Source organism: Haliotis rufescens, unplaced genomic scaffold, assembly GCF_023055435.1.
Source record: "Haliotis rufescens isolate VD_foot unplaced genomic scaffold, xgHalRufe1.0.p SCAF_12, whole genome shotgun sequence".
In the NCBI taxonomy this organism is placed as follows: Eukaryota; Metazoa; Mollusca; class Gastropoda; order Lepetellida; family Haliotidae; genus Haliotis; species Haliotis rufescens.
The window spans coordinates 851,227-867,832 of NW_025963802.1; the positions used below are offsets into that span (position 1 = coordinate 851,227).

Consider the following 16,606-nt stretch of genomic DNA (forward strand, 5'->3'; position numbering starts at 1 on the left):
TAAACTGTAAAGATATGTTACTGTCATGGAAATTCCAACTGTATACATTCCCTTCTAACCAAAGCAGTAAGAATCTTGCAACATTTGTTTTGATGCTCTACATCACCATGGCTTTCGCTGTTTCATTGCAGCAGCTCAGATATTATTTATACAAAGCGCCATAACAACATGTAGATTGTATTCTGAATACAACTTTCGCTCATTTTCAAGGACAGCACACACATTTGCATTTCAATACAGTGCACACTGTCTACCCCTTGATCCCGTTAATGAACGCTTTGACCAAAATTGATACTCCTGCTTATTTGTTTCGCTGCGTGTTTTTAAAATGCAAATTGAAATACAGACAGCCAATTCCAGATATTATGGTACTTCAAATGGCCATCAAACCCTTTCGTGGCAGCCCAAATGATACATTCCCGTGAAACATGAACTCGGGTAAGTGACATTTTGTGGGAGATACATCAAGCATAAAATCCCTCCTCTTATCATCATGTCCGGTTTCCTCAGGAACTTAATACACATTTCAGTAGTTGATATCTTAGCTTGAAGTAAAACGCAATATCATTTAAGTGCTTGGATATTGGTCTACAACACGTACTATGTCCAGTGTATACAATATGGAGAAACATAGATCACTTTTCCATTGTGAACATTCAATTCAGTTTTCAGATTCTCAAACAAATTTCAAGGCGTAAATAAATATGACAAGATTTTATTGAACCAATTCCATTGGTTTGAGAATATACATAAATACCCAGCATCACATTGCAGGTGATAATAACTCAATAATAGCCGATACCTGAAACAAAAAAATAGTAGAATAAAATTGGGATATATGGATAAGTCACAACGAAGTCTTGAAACTAGCTGCATGATAAGCTAAACCAAATATTAGAGAAAGCAGAGAATAATTTTGAAGATGTTTTATAAATGTCATCAGCTTTGTCGCGTAAAATAATAATACCACATAGGTAAATTATAAAATTTTGCAAACGAGACTGAAAGTGGGATACGATAAACAAATGATATCATATTTTGTGAAATACCTTTTCCCAATCCAATTCCGTATCCTCCAATTCCGCCGTAGAGACCACCATAGCCTCCAAGTCCTCCGTACAGACCTCCCATGCCTCCGTATAGACCTCCCACGCCTCCGTATAGACCTCCCATGCCTCCGTATAGACCTCCCACGCCTCCGTATAGACCTCCCATGCCTCCGTACAGACCTCCATAGCCTCCGTACAGACCTCCAAGGCCTCCGTGCAATCCACCCATTCCGTAGCCAATTCCGCCCAGTCCTCCTTTCAACCCGCCAATTCCACCATACAGACCGGTAGGCTCGGCAAAGGCGGTAACAGCCAGGCAGGCAACAAGAGCGGCGACTATCTTCATCATTTTGAGTATCTATTGAGTAAGGTGAAAATCGTTGTCAATAAAGGGAAATAGCATGTTATCGTTACTCATCTGGTACATTCAGTTCACACCACTCATTGTGAATTATGTTATCAGTTTTACTTTCACCTGCATTCATATATTTCCCAATTTACAAGAACGTTTTATGTTACATATTCGTACTTTTATGAATTGGCTCAACATAAAGATTGAAAACAGCCAGATGCGCAGCAGATGAATCAAACATTAAAAGTATACATATATATCACAAGCAAACCTTAAAATAGTACTTACAGTTTGGTCTTGACTCGTATCTGTGTCTCAACGGCAGGTGAAGATAAGAGATGATGGAACAGTTTCCCCCATCCTTTATATATACCATTTGTGAATTATACGTGATTGATTTACCTTGGGCTGGCCACTTCCAGGTAAGTAACGCACCTCAGTTTAATGGTGTAAATTAAGCATTCTTTTCGCATCAAAGGGCCCGAGGTTATCACCCTACGGGTACACATGCGAGCTGGTATACATGAACATCGATTAAGGAAGTACAAGACAACGTATATAAAGGTGGCAAACAGACACACTCTCTCTGGCATCGTCCAACTGCATTTCAAACAGTCCTCGATACTCAACGTTTAACCTATATCAAGTAAATATTCGATAACGGTCTGAAAAGTGTGTATCCAGTAAATATATGATGAGGGAGCAACATACATCAGACATTATAATGCATCTGTGTGATACGACATAACAAGAGACCAGAAAACTGACGCAACACACTAGTACAGCCTCACCACAGTACAGCAGTAGCACTGTACCACACGGGGTCAACTATGCTAACCGTTTCCGTGTAATACAGCAGCCTGCTCACAAGAAAATAGCTTCTGCTGAATATACTGCAGAAGTCCCCAGATACTATACATTATTCTCCCCGAATTTTATTTATCTTACTGCACAATAACAATAAACTACAACAGCTTTATTTCCTAACTGATAGGTACATATATTGGTTTCTTCTCACAAAGGGACTGTCACTATGAATACTCACAGCACCTTTTTATGCGTGTAATATCTGTTAAAAGCCTAAATTACACCAATGTCTTCTGAAAACATGATTGACATATGAACAACAGCTTGTTTTCTCGTCTTTGTTGACTTGTCTTTGTATGTGTTTGTGACGGAGGAACCGTTGGGGCAGGATACGCTTACTTTTGGCAACCGCCAGGTATCATCACTATCTGGTAGTCATTCATACGCACATGCGTGTGATCATTAAAGTCGAAATCGTACAATTGTCTCTGCTTCGAGCAGAGCTTTCGAATGATTCTGAAAAGGGTTATGTGGCTTTTATTTGCAACTGCGTTTCTTGAGAGAACTCTCTTATTTTCAACATATCATCTTGATAATTGTACACTTCATTATCAAGGCATTTGTAATAATACGAGCATCACTAAATTTGTTATCTCAATTTCTATAGATAACGCCTGAATATTGATATAATAATTATAGAATGATGACCCTTTAACTACATTAATCGTCAACGCCAGAGAATAATCAGGCTCCAATATCTGCTGAAACAGATTTCATTGGGTGTAAAAGGCAAGATTGTGCTAAAACATATACTGAATATCAGTGATGTCACCAGGTGTTAATGAATAGTTTATATTTGTATATATTTGAGCTCCTCCGTCAGTTCCATCGTGTGCCAGATTGGGAGAACGTTGTCTTTTGACAACGTCTCAGCCATTCATACATTTGCATATATACTGATTCACTGTTGCAAATAACTCACTTTAACGTGTTTTAATCTTCGGGTGAATCTTTGGTTCTAAACATTAGAAAAAAGAAGAAAGTATATAAATCGCCTCTACCCTTTACGTATGCCCTTGACATGATGAAGCAGTAGTGATAGTGATGACTGTGTTCTTTTAAGGCGTGTTTAAACCAAAACTCATATCAAGAATAAAAACACGCGCAAATCAGTTTGACAATGTATAACTATATAAGGGTTTCCCAGAAAAACCGTACATCTAAAAGTAAAGACGTGTGTTTTCAGAAGAAAATGCTCTTAAAGTATAACACAAAGGTGTTTTCAAAGATAGACATGATCAAACGACTTGTTTTTACAGTCTGGTTGTTGTTATAAAGACTTATGACAAGCTTTAAAGTTGGACCATTTATTCCGCTGAATTTCACTCTCTACAGTTACCAAATGCAATCTCCTTTGTATTGATAAATGATTGTCACTTTTGCGTTGTAATCAAACAATAGGGATATATTAGCTATTTGTTTGTTGATTGCAATCTTCAATCCTACCAATCCAGTTCGGAATCTTAAAATTCGCAGTCTGATTTAATCAATATTTATTTTACAAATAGCGCCTACAGGGAAGGTGGTTAGTAAACACACAACTAAATATCTATATAGATACTTCTCCTATTAATTACATAAGCAGTATGCAAAATGTTAAATTGCATCATCAAATCAAGAAGTACATGTTTGATGGAAATTACAAATAATTCGTAGTTTGATAAGCTACACCCGGACAAGCGTTTTTAATAGTTACTTTTGAATTCAATCGTTTTGTTTGTGTTATTAATAAACTGTAAAGATATGTTACTGTCATGGAAATTCCAACTGTATACATTCCCTTCTAACCAAAGCAGTAAGAATCTTGCAACATTTGTTTTGATGCTCTACATCACCATGGCTTTCGCTGTTTCATTGCAGCAGCTCAGATATTATTTATACAAAGCGCCATAACAACATGTAGATTGTATTCTGAATACAACTTTCGCTCATTTTCAAGGACAGCACACACATTTGCATTTCAATACAGTGCACACTGTCTACCCCTTGATCCCGTTAATGAACGCTTTGACCAAAATTGATACTCCTGCTTATTTGTTTCGCTGCGTGTTTTTAAAATGCAAATTGAAATACAGACAGCCAATTCCAGATATTATGGTACTTCAAATGGCCATCAAACCCTTTCGTGGCAGCCCAAATGATACATTCCCGTGAAACATGAACTCGGGTAAGTGACATTTTGTGGGAGATACATCAAGCATAAAATCCCTCCTCTTATCATCATGTCCGGTTTCCTCAGGAACTTAATACACATTTCAGTAGTTGATATCTTAGCTTGAAGTAAAACGCAATATCATTTAAGTGCTTGGATATTGGTCTACAACACGTACTATGTCCAGTGTATACAATATGGAGAAACATAGATCACTTTTCCATTGTGAACATTCAATTCAGTTTTCAGATTCTCAAACAAATTTCAAGGCGTAAATAAATATGACAAGATTTTATTGAACCAATTCCATTGGTTTGAGAATATACATAAATACCCAGCATCACATTGCAGGTGATAATAACTCAATAATAGCCGATACCTGAAACAAAAAAATAGTAGAATAAAATTGGGATATATGGATAAGTCACAACGAAGTCTTGAAACTAGCTGCATGATAAGCTAAACCAAATATTAGAGAAAGCAGAGAATAATTTTGAAGATGTTTTATAAATGTCATCAGCTTTGTCGCGTAAAATAATAATACCACATAGGTAAATTATAAAATTTTGCAAACGAGACTGAAAGTGGGATACGATAAACAAATGATATCATATTTTGTGAAATACCTTTTCCCAATCCAATTCCGTATCCTCCAATTCCGCCGTAGAGACCACCATAGCCTCCAAGTCCTCCGTACAGACCTCCCATGCCTCCGTATAGACCTCCCACGCCTCCGTATAGACCTCCCATGCCTCCGTATAGACCTCCCACGCCTCCGTATAGACCTCCCATGCCTCCGTACAGACCTCCATAGCCTCCGTACAGACCTCCAAGGCCTCCGTGCAATCCACCCATTCCGTAGCCAATTCCGCCCAGTCCTCCTTTCAACCCGCCAATTCCACCATACAGACCGGTAGGCTCGGCAAAGGCGGTAACAGCCAGGCAGGCAACAAGAGCGGCGACTATCTTCATCATTTTGAGTATCTATTGAGTAAGGTGAAAATCGTTGTCAATAAAGGGAAATAGCATGTTATCGTTACTCATCTGGTACATTCAGTTCACACCACTCATTGTGAATTATGTTATCAGTTTTACTTTCACCTGCATTCATATATTTCCCAATTTACAAGAACGTTTTATGTTACATATTCGTACTTTTATGAATTGGCTCAACATAAAGATTGAAAACAGCCAGATGCGCAGCAGATGAATCAAACATTAAAAGTATACATATATATCACAAGCAAACCTTAAAATAGTACTTACAGTTTGGTCTTGACTCGTATCTGTGTCTCAACGGCAGGTGAAGATAAGAGATGATGGAACAGTTTCCCCCATCCTTTATATATACCATTTGTGAATTATACGTGATTGATTTACCTTGGGCTGGCCACTTCCAGGTAAGTAACGCACCTCAGTTTAATGGTGTAAATTAAGCATTCTTTTCGCATCAAAGGGCCCGAGGTTATCACCCTACGGGTACACATGCGAGCTGGTATACATGAACATCGATTAAGGAAGTACAAGACAACGTATATAAAGGTGGCAAACAGACACACTCTCTCTGGCATCGTCCAACTGCATTTCAAACAGTCCTCGATACTCAACGTTTAACCTATATCAAGTAAATATTCGATAACGGTCTGAAAAGTGTGTATCCAGTAAATATATGATGAGGGAGCAACATACATCAGACATTATAATGCATCTGTGTGATACGACATAACAAGAGACCAGAAAACTGACGCAACACACTAGTACAGCCTCACCACAGTACAGCAGTAGCACTGTACCACACGGGGTCAACTATGCTAACCGTTTCCGTGTAATACAGCAGCCTGCTCACAAGAAAATAGCTTCTGCTGAATATACTGCAGAAGTCCCCAGATACTATACATTATTCTCCCCGAATTTTATTTATCTTACTGCACAATAACAATAAACTACAACAGCTTTATTTCCTAACTGATAGGTACATATATTGGTTTCTTCTCACAAAGGGACTGTCACTATGAATACTCACAGCACCTTTTTATGCGTGTAATATCTGTTAAAAGCCTAAATTACACCAATGTCTTCTGAAAACATGATTGACATATGAACAACAGCTTGTTTTCTCGTCTTTGTTGACTTGTCTTTGTATGTGTTTGTGACGGAGGAACCGTTGGGGCAGGATACGCTTACTTTTGGCAACCGCCAGGTATCATCACTATCTGGTAGTCATTCATACGCACATGCGTGTGATCATTAAAGTCGAAATCGTACAATTGTCTCTGCTTCGAGCAGAGCTTTCGAATGATTCTGAAAAGGGTTATGTGGCTTTTATTTGCAACTGCGTTTCTTGAGAGAACTCTCTTATTTTCAACATATCATCTTGATAATTGTACACTTCATTATCAAGGCATTTGTAATAATACGAGCATCACTAAATTTGTTATCTCAATTTCTATAGATAACGCCTGAATATTGATATAATAATTATAGAATGATGACCCTTTAACTACATTAATCGTCAACGCCAGAGAATAATCAGGCTCCAATATCTGCTGAAACAGATTTCATTGGGTGTAAAAGGCAAGATTGTGCTAAAACATATACTGAATATCAGTGATGTCACCAGGTGTTAATGAATAGTTTATATTTGTATATATTTGAGCTCCTCCGTCAGTTCCATCGTGTGCCAGATTGGGAGAACGTTGTCTTTTGACAACGTCTCAGCCATTCATACATTTGCATATATACTGATTCACTGTTGCAAATAACTCACTTTAACGTGTTTTAATCTTCGGGTGAATCTTTGGTTCTAAACATTAGAAAAAAGAAGAAAGTATATAAATCGCCTCTACCCTTTACGTATGCCCTTGACATGATGAAGCAGTAGTGATAGTGATGACTGTGTTCTTTTAAGGCGTGTTTAAACCAAAACTCATATCAAGAATAAAAACACGCGCAAATCAGTTTGACAATGTATAACTATATAAGGGTTTCCCAGAAAAACCGTACATCTAAAAGTAAAGACGTGTGTTTTCAGAAGAAAATGCTCTTAAAGTATAACACAAAGGTGTTTTCAAAGATAGACATGATCAAACGACTTGTTTTTACAGTCTGGTTGTTGTTATAAAGACTTATGACAAGCTTTAAAGTTGGACCATTTATTCCGCTGAATTTCACTCTCTACAGTTACCAAATGCAATCTCCTTTGTATTGATAAATGATTGTCACTTTTGCGTTGTAATCAAACAATAGGGATATATTAGCTATTTGTTTGTTGATTGCAATCTTCAATCCTACCAATCCAGTTCGGAATCTTAAAATTCGCAGTCTGATTTAATCAATATTTATTTTACAAATAGCGCCTACAGGGAAGGTGGTTAGTAAACACACAACTAAATATCTATATAGATACTTCTCCTATTAATTACATAAGCAGTATGCAAAATGTTAAATTGCATCATCAAATCAAGAAGTACATGTTTGATGGAAATTACAAATAATTCGTAGTTTGATAAGCTACACCCGGACAAGCGTTTTTAATAGTTACTTTTGAATTCAATCGTTTTGTTTGTGTTATTAATAAACTGTAAAGATATGTTACTGTCATGGAAATTCCAACTGTATACATTCCCTTCTAACCAAAGCAGTAAGAATCTTGCAACATTTGTTTTGATGCTCTACATCACCATGGCTTTCGCTGTTTCATTGCAGCAGCTCAGATATTATTTATACAAAGCGCCATAACAACATGTAGATTGTATTCTGAATACAACTTTCGCTCATTTTCAAGGACAGCACACACATTTGCATTTCAATACAGTGCACACTGTCTACCCCTTGATCCCGTTAATGAACGCTTTGACCAAAATTGATACTCCTGCTTATTTGTTTCGCTGCGTGTTTTTAAAATGCAAATTGAAATACAGACAGCCAATTCCAGATATTATGGTACTTCAAATGGCCATCAAACCCTTTCGTGGCAGCCCAAATGATACATTCCCGTGAAACATGAACTCGGGTAAGTGACATTTTGTGGGAGATACATCAAGCATAAAATCCCTCCTCTTATCATCATGTCCGGTTTCCTCAGGAACTTAATACACATTTCAGTAGTTGATATCTTAGCTTGAAGTAAAACGCAATATCATTTAAGTGCTTGGATATTGGTCTACAACACGTACTATGTCCAGTGTATACAATATGGAGAAACATAGATCACTTTTCCATTGTGAACATTCAATTCAGTTTTCAGATTCTCAAACAAATTTCAAGGCGTAAATAAATATGACAAGATTTTATTGAACCAATTCCATTGGTTTGAGAATATACATAAATACCCAGCATCACATTGCAGGTGATAATAACTCAATAATAGCCGATACCTGAAACAAAAAAATAGTAGAATAAAATTGGGATATATGGATAAGTCACAACGAAGTCTTGAAACTAGCTGCATGATAAGCTAAACCAAATATTAGAGAAAGCAGAGAATAATTTTGAAGATGTTTTATAAATGTCATCAGCTTTGTCGCGTAAAATAATAATACCACATAGGTAAATTATAAAATTTTGCAAACGAGACTGAAAGTGGGATACGATAAACAAATGATATCATATTTTGTGAAATACCTTTTCCCAATCCAATTCCGTATCCTCCAATTCCGCCGTAGAGACCACCATAGCCTCCAAGTCCTCCGTACAGACCTCCCATGCCTCCGTATAGACCTCCCACGCCTCCGTATAGACCTCCCATGCCTCCGTATAGACCTCCCACGCCTCCGTATAGACCTCCCATGCCTCCGTACAGACCTCCATAGCCTCCGTACAGACCTCCAAGGCCTCCGTGCAATCCACCCATTCCGTAGCCAATTCCGCCCAGTCCTCCTTTCAACCCGCCAATTCCACCATACAGACCGGTAGGCTCGGCAAAGGCGGTAACAGCCAGGCAGGCAACAAGAGCGGCGACTATCTTCATCATTTTGAGTATCTATTGAGTAAGGTGAAAATCGTTGTCAATAAAGGGAAATAGCATGTTATCGTTACTCATCTGGTACATTCAGTTCACACCACTCATTGTGAATTATGTTATCAGTTTTACTTTCACCTGCATTCATATATTTCCCAATTTACAAGAACGTTTTATGTTACATATTCGTACTTTTATGAATTGGCTCAACATAAAGATTGAAAACAGCCAGATGCGCAGCAGATGAATCAAACATTAAAAGTATACATATATATCACAAGCAAACCTTAAAATAGTACTTACAGTTTGGTCTTGACTCGTATCTGTGTCTCAACGGCAGGTGAAGATAAGAGATGATGGAACAGTTTCCCCCATCCTTTATATATACCATTTGTGAATTATACGTGATTGATTTACCTTGGGCTGGCCACTTCCAGGTAAGTAACGCACCTCAGTTTAATGGTGTAAATTAAGCATTCTTTTCGCATCAAAGGGCCCGAGGTTATCACCCTACGGGTACACATGCGAGCTGGTATACATGAACATCGATTAAGGAAGTACAAGACAACGTATATAAAGGTGGCAAACAGACACACTCTCTCTGGCATCGTCCAACTGCATTTCAAACAGTCCTCGATACTCAACGTTTAACCTATATCAAGTAAATATTCGATAACGGTCTGAAAAGTGTGTATCCAGTAAATATATGATGAGGGAGCAACATACATCAGACATTATAATGCATCTGTGTGATACGACATAACAAGAGACCAGAAAACTGACGCAACACACTAGTACAGCCTCACCACAGTACAGCAGTAGCACTGTACCACACGGGGTCAACTATGCTAACCGTTTCCGTGTAATACAGCAGCCTGCTCACAAGAAAATAGCTTCTGCTGAATATACTGCAGAAGTCCCCAGATACTACATTATTCTCCCCGAATTTTATTTATCTTACTGCACAATAACAATAAACTACAACAGCTTTATTTCCTAACTGATAGGTACATATATTGGTTTCTTCTCACAAAGGGACTGTCACTATGAATACTCACAGCACCTTTTTATGCGTGTAATATCTGTTAAAAGCCTAAATTACACCAATGTCTTCTGAAAACATGATTGACATATGAACAACAGCTTGTTTTCTCGTCTTTGTTGACTTGTCTTTGTATGTGTTTGTGACGGAGGAACCGTTGGGGCAGGATACGCTTACTTTTGGCAACCGCCAGGTATCATCACTATCTGGTAGTCATTCATACGCACATGCGTGTGATCATTAAAGTCGAAATCGTACAATTGTCTCTGCTTCGAGCAGAGCTTTCGAATGATTCTGAAAAGGGTTATGTGGCTTTTATTTGCAACTGCGTTTCTTGAGAGAACTCTCTTATTTTCAACATATCATCTTGATAATTGTACACTTCATTATCAAGGCATTTGTAATAATACGAGCATCACTAAATTTGTTATCTCAATTTCTATAGATAACGCCTGAATATTGATATAATAATTATAGAATGATGACCCTTTAACTACATTAATCGTCAACGCCAGAGAATAATCAGGCTCCAATATCTGCTGAAACAGATTTCATTGGGTGTAAAAGGCAAGATTGTGCTAAAACATATACTGAATATCAGTGATGTCACCAGGTGTTAATGAATAGTTTATATTTGTATATATTTGAGCTCCTCCGTCAGTTCCATCGTGTGCCAGATTGGGAGAACGTTGTCTTTTGACAACGTCTCAGCCATTCATACATTTGCATATATACTGATTCACTGTTGCAAATAACTCACTTTAACGTGTTTTAATCTTCGGGTGAATCTTTGGTTCTAAACATTAGAAAAAAGAAGAAAGTATATAAATCGCCTCTACCCTTTACGTATGCCCTTGACATGATGAAGCAGTAGTGATAGTGATGACTGTGTTCTTTTAAGGCGTGTTTAAACCAAAACTCATATCAAGAATAAAAACACGCGCAAATCAGTTTGACAATGTATAACTATATAAGGGTTTCCCAGAAAAACCGTACATCTAAAAGTAAAGACGTGTGTTTTCAGAAGAAAATGCTCTTAAAGTATAACACAAAGGTGTTTTCAAAGATAGACATGATCAAACGACTTGTTTTTACAGTCTGGTTGTTGTTATAAAGACTTATGACAAGCTTTAAAGTTGGACCATTTATTCCGCTGAATTTCACTCTCTACAGTTACCAAATGCAATCTCCTTTGTATTGATAAATGATTGTCACTTTTGCGTTGTAATCAAACAATAGGGATATATTAGCTATTTGTTTGTTGATTGCAATCTTCAATCCTACCAATCCAGTTCGGAATCTTAAAATTCGCAGTCTGATTTAATCAATATTTATTTTACAAATAGCGCCTACAGGGAAGGTGGTTAGTAAACACACAACTAAATATCTATATAGATACTTCTCCTATTAATTACATAAGCAGTATGCAAAATGTTAAATTGCATCATCAAATCAAGAAGTACATGTTTGATGGAAATTACAAATAATTCGTAGTTTGATAAGCTACACCCGGACAAGCGTTTTTAATAGTTACTTTTGAATTCAATCGTTTTGTTTGTGTTATTAATAAACTGTAAAGATATGTTACTGTCATGGAAATTCCAACTGTATACATTCCCTTCTAACCAAAGCAGTAAGAATCTTGCAACATTTGTTTTGATGCTCTACATCACCATGGCTTTCGCTGTTTCATTGCAGCAGCTCAGATATTATTTATACAAAGCGCCATAACAACATGTAGATTGTATTCTGAATACAACTTTCGCTCATTTTCAAGGACAGCACACACATTTGCATTTCAATACAGTGCACACTGTCTACCCCTTGATCCCGTTAATGAACGCTTTGACCAAAATTGATACTCCTGCTTATTTGTTTCGCTGCGTGTTTTTAAAATGCAAATTGAAATACAGACAGCCAATTCCAGATATTATGGTACTTCAAATGGCCATCAAACCCTTTCGTGGCAGCCCAAATGATACATTCCCGTGAAACATGAACTCGGGTAAGTGACATTTTGTGGGAGATACATCAAGCATAAAATCCCTCCTCTTATCATCATGTCCGGTTTCCTCAGGAACTTAATACACATTTCAGTAGTTGATATCTTAGCTTGAAGTAAAACGCAATATCATTTAAGTGCTTGGATATTGGTCTACAACACGTACTATGTCCAGTGTATACAATATGGAGAAACATAGATCACTTTTCCATTGTGAACATTCAATTCAGTTTTCAGATTCTCAAACAAATTTCAAGGCGTAAATAAATATGACAAGATTTTATTGAACCAATTCCATTGGTTTGAGAATATACATAAATACCCAGCATCACATTGCAGGTGATAATAACTCAATAATAGCCGATACCTGAAACAAAAAAATAGTAGAATAAAATTGGGATATATGGATAAGTCACAACGAAGTCTTGAAACTAGCTGCATGATAAGCTAAACCAAATATTAGAGAAAGCAGAGAATAATTTTGAAGATGTTTTATAAATGTCATCAGCTTTGTCGCGTAAAATAATAATACCACATAGGTAAATTATAAAATTTTGCAAACGAGACTGAAAGTGGGATACGATAAACAAATGATATCATATTTTGTGAAATACCTTTTCCCAATCCAATTCCGTATCCTCCAATTCCGCCGTAGAGACCACCATAGCCTCCAAGTCCTCCGTACAGACCTCCCATGCCTCCGTATAGACCTCCCACGCCTCCGTATAGACCTCCCATGCCTCCGTATAGACCTCCCACGCCTCCGTATAGACCTCCCATGCCTCCGTACAGACCTCCATAGCCTCCGTACAGACCTCCAAGGCCTCCGTGCAATCCACCCATTCCGTAGCCAATTCCGCCCAGTCCTCCTTTCAACCCGCCAATTCCACCATACAGACCGGTAGGCTCGGCAAAGGCGGTAACAGCCAGGCAGGCAACAAGAGCGGCGACTATCTTCATCATTTTGAGTATCTATTGAGTAAGGTGAAAATCGTTGTCAAGAAAGGGAAATAGCATGTTATCGTTACTCATCTGGTACATTCAGTTCACACCACTCATTGTGAATTATGTTATCAGTTTTACTTTCACCTGCATTCATATATTTCCCAATTTACAAGAACGTTTTATGTTACATATTCGTACTTTTATGAATTGGCTCAACATAAAGATTGAAAACAGCCAGATGCGCAGCAGATGAATCAAACATTAAAAGTATACATATATATCACAAGCAAACCTTAAAATAGTACTTACAGTTTGGTCTTGACTCGTATCTGTGTCTCAACGGCAGGTGAAGATAAGAGATGATGGAACAGTTTCCCCCATCCTTTATATATACCATTTGTGAATTATACGTGATTGATTTACCTTGGGCTGGCCACTTCCAGGTAAGTAACGCACCTCAGTTTAATGGTGTAAATTAAGCATTCTTTTCGCATCAAAGGGCCCGAGGTTATCACCCTACGGGTACACATGCGAGCTGGTATACATGAACATCGATTAAGGAAGTACAAGACAACGTATATAAAGGTGGCAAACAGACACACTCTCTCTGGCATCGTCCAACTGCATTTCAAACAGTCCTCGATACTCAACGTTTAACCTATATCAAGTAAATATTCGATAACGGTCTGAAAAGTGTGTATCCAGTAAATATATGATGAGGGAGCAACATACATCAGACATTATAATGCATCTGTGTGATACGACATAACAAGAGACCAGAAAACTGACGCAACACACTAGTACAGCCTCACCACAGTACAGCAGTAGCACTGTACCACACGGGGTCAACTATGCTAACCGTTTCCGTGTAATACAGCAGCCTGCTCACAAGAAAATAGCTTCTGCTGAATATACTGCAGAAGTCCCCAGATACTACATTATTCTCCCCGAATTTTATTTATCTTACTGCACAATAACAATAAACTACAACAGCTTTATTTCCTAACTGATAGGTACATATATTGGTTTCTTCTCACAAAGGGACTGTCACTATGAATACTCACAACACCTTTTTATGCGTGTAATATCTGTTAAAAGCCTAAATTACACCAATGTCTTCTGAAAACATGATTGACATATGAACAACAGCTTGTTTTCTCGTCTTTGTTGACTTGTCTTTGTATGTGTTTGTGACGGAGGAACCGTTGGGGCAGGATACGCTTACTTTTGGCAACCGCCAGGTATCATCACTATCTGGTAGTCATTCATACGCACATGCGTGTGATCATTTAAGTCGAAATCGTACCATGGTCTCTGCTTCGAGCAGAGGTTTCGAATGATTCTGAAAAGGGTTATGTGGCTTTTATTTGCAACTGCGTTTCTTGAGAGAACTCTGTTATTTTCAACATATCATCTTGATAATTGTACACTTCATTATCAAGGCATTTGTAATAATACGAGCATCACTAAATTTGTTATCTCAATTTCTATAGATAACGCCTGAATATTGATATAATAATTATAGAATGATGACCCTTTAACTACATTAATCGTCAACGCCAGAGAATAATCAGGCTCCAATATCTGCTGAAACAGATTTCATTGGGTGTAAAAGGCAAGATTGTGCTAAAACATATACTGAATATCAGTGATGTCACCAGGTGTTAATGAATAGTTTATATTTGTATATATTTGAGCTCCTCCGTCAGTTCCATCGTGTGCCAGATTGGGAGAACGTTGTCTTTTGACAACGTCTCAGCCATTCATACATTTGCATATATACTGATTCACTGTTGCAAATAACTCACTTTAACGTGTTTTAATCTTCGGGTGAATCTTTGGTTCTAAACATTAGAAAAAAGAAGAAAGTATATAAATCGCCTCTACCCTTTACGTATGCCCTTGACATGATGAAGCAGTAGTGATAGTGATGACTGTGTTCTTTTAAGGCGTGTTTAAACCAAAACTCATATCAAGAATAAAAACACGCGCAAATCAGTTTGACAATGTATAACTATATAAGGGTTTCCCAGAAAAACCGTACATCTAAAAGTAAAGACGTGTGTTTTCAGAAGAAAATGCTCTTAAAGTATAACACAAAGGTGTTTTCAAAGATAGACATGATCAAACGACTTGTTTTTACAGTCTGGTTGTTGTTATAAAGACTTATGACAAGCTTTAAAGTTGGACCATTTATTCCGCTGAATTTCACTCTCTACAGTTACCAAATGCAATCTCCTTTGTATTGATAAATGATTGTCACTTTTGCGTTGTAATCAAACAATAGGGATATATTAGCTATTTGTTTGTTGATTGCAATCTTCAATCCTACCAATCCAGTTCGGAATCTTAAAATTCGCAGTCTGATTTAATCAATATTTATTTTACAAATAGCGCCTACAGGGAAGGTGGTTAGTAAACACACAACTAAATATCTATATAGATACTTCTCCTATTAATTACATAAGCAGTATGCAAAATGTTAAATTGCATCATCAAATCAAGAAGTACATGTTTGATGGAAATTACAAATAATTCGTAGTTTGATAAGCTACACCCGGACAAGCGTTTTTAATAGTTACTTTTGAATTCAATCGTTTTGTTTGTGTTATTAATAAACTGTAAAGATATGTTACTGTCATGGAAATTCCAACTGTATACATTCCCTTCTAACCAAAGCAGTAAGAATCTTGCAACATTTGTTTTGATGCTCTACATCACCATGGCTTTCGCTGTTTCATTGCAGCAGCTCAGATATTATTTATACAAAGCGCCATAACAACATGTAGATTGTATTCTGAATACAACTTTCGCTCATTTTCAAGGACAGCACACACATTTGCATTTCAATACAGTGCACACTGTCTACCCCTTGATCCCGTTAATGAACGCTTTGACCAAAATTGATACTCCTGCTTATTTGTTTCGCTGCGTGTTTTTAAAATGCAAATTGAAATACAGACAGCCAATTCCAGATATTATGGTACTTCAAATGGCCATCAAACCCTTTCGTGGCAGCCCAAATGATACATTCCCGTGAAACATGAACTCGGGTAAGTGACATTTTGTGGGAGATACATCAAGCATAAAATCCCTCCTCTTATCATCATGTCCGGTTTCCTCAGGAACTTAATACACATTTCAGTAGTTGATATCTTAGCTTGAAGTAAAACGCAATATCATTTAAGTGCTTGGATATTGGTCTACAACACGTACTATGTCCAGTGTATACAATAT

At 37.4% G+C, this 16,606-nt stretch overlaps 4 long non-coding RNA genes across 4 annotated transcripts; all 4 read right to left on the reverse strand.

The window, feature by feature from the left end:
- Window positions 1–699: 699 nt before the first annotated feature.
- On the reverse strand, window positions 700–1,236 carry LOC124124653. Its single transcript, XR_006859522.2, has 2 exons — window positions 1,050–1,236; window positions 700–802 (listed from the first exon to the last, which is right to left on the reverse strand). It is a non-coding gene; the product is annotated as an uncharacterized LOC124124653 (long non-coding RNA).
- Window positions 1,237–4,696: 3,460 nt separating this feature from the next.
- LOC125378317 lies at window positions 4,697–5,233 on the reverse strand. Its single transcript, XR_007220183.1, has 2 exons — window positions 5,047–5,233; window positions 4,697–4,799 (listed from the first exon to the last, which is right to left on the reverse strand). It is a non-coding gene; the product is annotated as an uncharacterized LOC125378317 (long non-coding RNA).
- A 3,460-nt stretch (window positions 5,234–8,693) lies between these two features.
- Window positions 8,694–9,230, reverse strand: LOC125378318. The gene is made up of 2 exons (XR_007220184.1): window positions 9,044–9,230; window positions 8,694–8,796 (listed from the first exon to the last, which is right to left on the reverse strand). It is a non-coding gene; the product is annotated as an uncharacterized LOC125378318 (long non-coding RNA).
- Window positions 9,231–12,688: 3,458 nt separating this feature from the next.
- Window positions 12,689–13,225, reverse strand: LOC125378319. Its single transcript, XR_007220185.1, has 2 exons — window positions 13,039–13,225; window positions 12,689–12,791 (listed from the first exon to the last, which is right to left on the reverse strand). It is a non-coding gene; the product is annotated as an uncharacterized LOC125378319 (long non-coding RNA).
- Window positions 13,226–16,606: the final 3,381 nt, after the last annotated feature.